This window comes from Triticum dicoccoides, chromosome 6B (genome assembly GCF_002162155.2).
Source record: "Triticum dicoccoides isolate Atlit2015 ecotype Zavitan chromosome 6B, WEW_v2.0, whole genome shotgun sequence".
Lineage (NCBI taxonomy): Eukaryota > Viridiplantae > Streptophyta > Magnoliopsida > Poales > Poaceae > Triticum > Triticum dicoccoides.
The window spans coordinates 453,119,011-453,125,064 of record NC_041391.1 but is presented as its reverse complement, the minus strand read 5'-3'; positions in this window follow the sequence as shown (position 1 = coordinate 453,125,064).

Genomic DNA, 6,054 nt, shown 5'->3' with positions numbered 1-6,054 from the left:
CCAAGAATGCCAGTGTTCTTTTAGAATTATCATCAAATTTGCTTTGTGTTGTTTGCTTATTTATCGTTAGTTTGCTTGTGTGCTGAACCTAGTTTGCTTGCCATGCAAATCGCTTTGTGATGATGAACTCTGATTATGTTAGTTTGCTTTCTGTTCAACTTAGTTTGCTGGTGATGAAATTGTCGTATAGAATATCTGTGATAATTTGTTTTCTGTTGTCTGCTAATGTATCATTAGATTCGAGTAGTGCAGAAAACGAAAAATGAGTTGCAGTCTACAAACAGGATGCATGTAGTGCAAGTTGTGTACGAATGCAGTATAGAATCTGTCCAACGAAGCATTAACATACCCAACAAAGTGGTGCACGAACCTAAATTTGAAAAAAGAATACATAAGAGCAAAACCAGAAAATGAAAAACGCAAACACGTAAATAATCAATGAAGTATAGAAATATATGAACGTGCAGTACAAAACCATAATCAACGCATTACACGTATGATTTACTAAGCAGTGTACTCCCATACATTGGGAAAAAAGATTAAATGTAGCAAAAAGACGGAAACAAAAAAAAATGACAACTATACATGCAGTATGCAATGCGTATACAATGCAGTACAGAACCCTGATCAATGCAGTGCACACTCCAATATTGAAAAAAAACACAGGGCGGAAATATAAAAAAATTGACCACCCAGGTGGCACCGGCCCCAGCCTGTCTCGTAATAGGTCTACGCCCACAGAAGGCGAGTCGTTCTGAGTCACAGTGCATGGGACCGGTTGCACATGGGCCCACAGGTCATAGAGCATATAGCAGCGAGCGCCGTGTATAAGAGCCCAGATAAGTATACAGAGGAGTTCGACCAGTATGCCTCGCCAGCGCTTATAAACAGGTCGGGCGCGCCTTCCGCGGGCGAGGTGGGACTAAACATTAGACCGCACACAGCGCATTGGGAACCAGTCGTGTGCTCACAGGCCGACCTGGGCCCAATTGCGTCTTCACTACCAGAACACAGGGCCAACAAAAAAAAGAGGCCACTGGAAATTAAAAAATGCTACATACCATACACACACTACTAGGAAAATGGCTATAGATGGGATTGACACTAATGGCGCACCAGAAAGATGGTGCGCCATTAGTATATACTAATGGCGCACCACAATCTGATGCACCATTAGAGTTTAAACAACTAATGGCGCACCATGCTACGGGTGCGCCATTAGTATCAAAATTTTTTTTAACTAGTGCGCCTGTCCAAACATACTAATGGCGCATCCCGGCAAAGTGCGCCATTAGTAGTTGTAACTACTAATGGCGCACTAGGCAGCAGGTGCGCCATTAGTATAGAAACTTTTTTTTGAACTAGTGCGCCTATCCAAACATACTAATGGCGCATCCCGCCCGAGTGCGCCATTAGTAGTTGTAACTACTAATGGCGCACCTGGCAGTGGGTGCGCCATTAGTATAGGATTTTTTTTTTGAACTAGTGCGCCTCTCCGAACATACTAATGGCGTATCCTGCCCAAGTGCGCCATTAGTAGTTGTAAGTACTAATGGCGCACCATGCAGGAGGTGCGCCATTAGTAAGTGGGCAGCAACAAGATATTTGGGACAGCCTCTCCTACCCACACACTCACTTTCTCCCCACTTCATTCTCTCCACCTCCTCCTTGTCTCGGGTGCCTCCTCTTTTTCACCTCATTTCCACCATAGATTCATTCAAATTAAGTGGTTAAATTACCTTGTTTTAATAGGTAAGTAAGGGGGGAAGCTATATTTAGGTTGTTCTCCTTACAACAATGTGCACATGCACTTTTTACGGCCTAGCTAGATCTATGTATGTTCGTGGTGTTGCATATGTTTGTGGTGTTGCATATGTGTTTGTGTTTGGAGGTGTACCGGTATTTGATATGCGATAGTTGCCAATATTTTGCCAGAATGTTGATTCATTTCCGCTTCGGCGAGAATTTTGGCATTTAAGCATTCTTTTTGGTCCTATTTTTAGGGAAGGTCATGCCAAATTTTTGTTTGGTTCTAAAATATCGTTTTGCTCTACCCCGCAGGCGACCATGGTCCGCACGATGACCGAAGGCATCGTGAATAGGTTTTTGAGGTCCGCGAAGGCCGAGATGCTTCAAAAGAACGAGACGGAGATAAGATGTCCGTGTCGAAGATGCAAGCTGAAGAGCCTTATTGCGGACCCGGATTCCGGGCAGGTGCGGGACCACCTGCTGTTGCGTGGTTTCATGGATGGCTATCGGTGGCAAGGTGATGAAGATGACTACGAAGTCGTCCATGCGGGCCGGGCAAGAAATGAGGAAGGGCAGCAAGACAACCACCGCGGCTCGGGCGGGCGAGAAGACGAAGAATCCCCAGGAGATGATCACGACTGTGATGCTGTACACAGTCATCATGTAGAAGATGCAGGACATGATGATGAGGAAGATGCCGGAGCAGGCGGCGGGCATGATCATGAAGATGATGATGCCGGCGGAGCAGACGACGCTGGACTATCAATGGGCTGGGTGCAGGACCCTCATATTCAAGAGTTGCTTCTCAAGCAGACGGATAACGCAAGAGCTGCCGCCCGAGAGAAAGCCAAGATGGATCAACTTGAGTTAGACGCGGTTACTCCATTGTATGAAGGATGCAGGCCCGAGGATACCCACCTGAAAGTAACGCTCATGGCCTTGGAGATGAAGGTAAAACACAAAATGACCGACGCATGCTTCGACGAGAACATGTCATTCTGGCACGAACGTCTTCCCAAGGGGAACAAGTGCCCGACCAGTTTGGAGGAGGCGAAGAAAATCGTGTGTCCTTTGGATTTACCGCACGTGAAATACCATGTGTGCATGAACAATTGCATCATTTATCGGGACGAGCACGCGGAGTCTACAATATGTCCGGTGTGCGGTGTCACTCGATACAAGAAGAGGAAGAAAGCTCCTCGAAAAGTGGTGTGGTACTTTCCGATCACTCCTCGTCTGCAGCGGTATTTCGCGGATCCTAAGGTAGCAAAGCTCCTACGTTGGCACGCGGATAGGGAGGAGAAGAAGCGAGAAGATGACGCAAATGATTCGGAGATAGATAAAAAAGACAAGATGCTGAGTCACCCTAAGGATGCGAGCCAGTGGCAAGCATTGAACTTCGAATACCCAGAATTTGGGAACGATCCAAGGAACATCGTGCTGGGCGCGAGCACCGATGGAGTCAATCCGTTTGGCAGCCAGAGAAGCACACATAGCACCTGGCCTGTGTTTGTGTGGATGTACAACCTTCCCCCCTGGTTGTGCATGAAGAGGAAGTACATTCACATGAGTATGCTAATTGAAGGGCCGAAACAACCAGGGAACGACATCAATTTGTATCTGGGGCTGCTGAAAGAGGAGCTTGACACGCTGTGGAAAACGCCAGCCAATACGTGGGACACCGCAGAGAAAGAGTATTTCCCTATGAGAGCCGCACTGCTCATGACGGTGCACGACTATCTCGGTTACGGATATCTTGCGGGGCAGGTAGTCCATGGATTTTCTGGATGCGTAAGGTGCATGGATGACACAACGTATCGCCAGCTAGATAGAGATCCCGGGTCTTCGAAAACCGTGTTCATGGGACATCGAAGGTGGCTTCGCGACGATGACCCGTGGAGGAAACGGAAGGATCTGTTTGATGGTGAAACAGAACCCCGAAAACGCCCGTGTACGAGGAGCGGCGAGGAAATAGACAAGCTGTTGAAAAATTGGAAAGACTGCCCACTGCCGGGAAAGAAGCAAAAGGCGCCAGAGCCGGGAAAGAAGCGAAAGGCGCCAGAGCCGCTGCTGAAGGTATGGAAAACCAGGTCTATTTTCTGGGACTTGCCGTACTGGAAGATCCACCGTGTGCCTCACAGCCTTGATGTCATGCATATCACGAAGAACGTGTGCGAGAGTCTGCTTGGTACCCTGCTCAACATGCCAGAGAGGACCAAAGATGGGCCGAAAGCAAGGGCAGACTTGAAATCAATGGGCATCAGGCAGGAGCTTCACGCTATATATGATGATGATGATGATGATGATGATGATGATGATGATGATGATGATGATGATGAGGCGAAGCAGGACACAGAAAGTCGTCGCAAAGGCAAAAAGGCCAAGAAGACCGGAAATGACTACCCTCCCGCGTGCTTCACTCTAAGTCAGGAGGAGATCGAGCAGTTTTTCACCTGCCTCCTAGGAGTAAAACTTCCTTACGGTTACGTGGGGAAGATAAGCAGATACCTAGACCCAGCGAAGCAGAAGTTCAGCGGGATGAAGTCTCACGACTGTCACGTGCTGATGACGCAGATACTTCCAGTTGCAATCCGTGGGATCATGGACGCGCACGTCCGTGAAACGCTATTTGGCCTATGCAACTTCTTCGACGTCATCTCTCGGAAGTCGATTGGCGTGAGGCAACTCAGAAGGCTACAGGAAGAGATCGTGGTGATACTATGCGAGCTTGAGATGTACTTCCCGCCCGCATTCTTCGACGTTATGGTGCATCTGCTGGTCCATATAGTGGAGGATATCATCCAACTCGGGCCGACGTTCCTGCACAGCATGATGCCATTCGAAAGGATGAATGGTGTCATCAAAGGATACGTTCGCAACATGTCACGTCCAGAAGGAAGCATAGCCAGGGGCTTTCTGACCGAAGAGTGCATCTCCTACTACACGAATTATCTAGGCATCGAGAACCCCGTTGGTCTGCCCGTCAACAGGCACCTCGGCAGGCTCGCTGGATGGGGTCACCGTGAGGGTCGCCGCGAAATGCATGTCGACTTCGAGGGTCGACTCGCCGACTTTGAAAGAGCAAACCTAGTCGCGCTACAACACATAGACGTGGTCGATCCTTGGTTGGTAGAGCACAAAACCTTTATTAAAAAGACATACAATGACCGAGGCCAACAGAGGACGGACGGAGATATACTCAAAGAGCACAACTCATGTTTCACGCGTTGGTTCAAGCATAAGCTTCTGTCGTACCCTTTACATGAGGATTCTTCCGCGGAAGAACAACTCATATTCGCCTTGTCACAGGGCGCCGAGCACAACCTGATGACCTATGAGGCGTACGATATCAACGGCTACACATTCTACACCGAGGCCAAGGACATGAAGAGCGATGGTTATCAGAACTCCGGGGTAACGATGGAATCCTACACCGGTAACGACAAGGACAGATACTACGGAAGGATCGAGGAGATCTGGGAGCTGAGCTACGCTGGAGAGAAGGTCCCGATGTTCCGTGTCAGATGGGCCAAGAACGTCATAAAAGAAGACCGGTATTTCACCACCATGGTTATACCCGAAGCCAAATCCAAGACCGCGGGCGCAAACGTCATCGCGAAAAATGAGCCATGGGTACTGGCTTCCCAAGTGGACCAATGCTTGTTCATTACCGACCCGCCAAAGCCCAGTCGTGTTGTCGTGAGGAGAGGCAAAAGGAAGATCATCGGAATGGATGGAGTAGCCAATGAGCAAGACTTCGACAAGTACGGCGACCCGAGGATCGAACATGACGACGATAATGAAGTAGCAGCATACACCACAAGAAGAAGCAGGACCACCCTACCTAAAGGACGTCCGTTCCACAGAAGAACTCCATTTGCGAAAAAGAAGGGCAAGAAGATTGTGAACAGATAGCTAGCTAAGATCGATTGTATTTAAATCGTAGCCTTCATTTCTCGATTGTATTTCATGGGTACTTTTTGAACTATCATGAATATTTTTAAATTTCATGGACACTCGATCTCGATCCCCCTCCATCTCGATCGCTATCCCACCTTGCCAGATCCGGCCCCCCTCGCCGCCGAGCACCCCCCAGTCCACCGGCCGCCGCCGCCGACCCCCCGCACCCTCGATTCCCCTACCCAACCGCCGCCGCCGACCCCCCGCACCCCGCGCACCGTCTTATAAAAAAAATTAGTATCAAACAGCTTTTTAAATGCTACTGTCTTATAAAAAAATATTACTGTTATTATTTAAACAAGTTTGAACATATTTAAACACAAATAAGTATCAAACAGCTTTTTA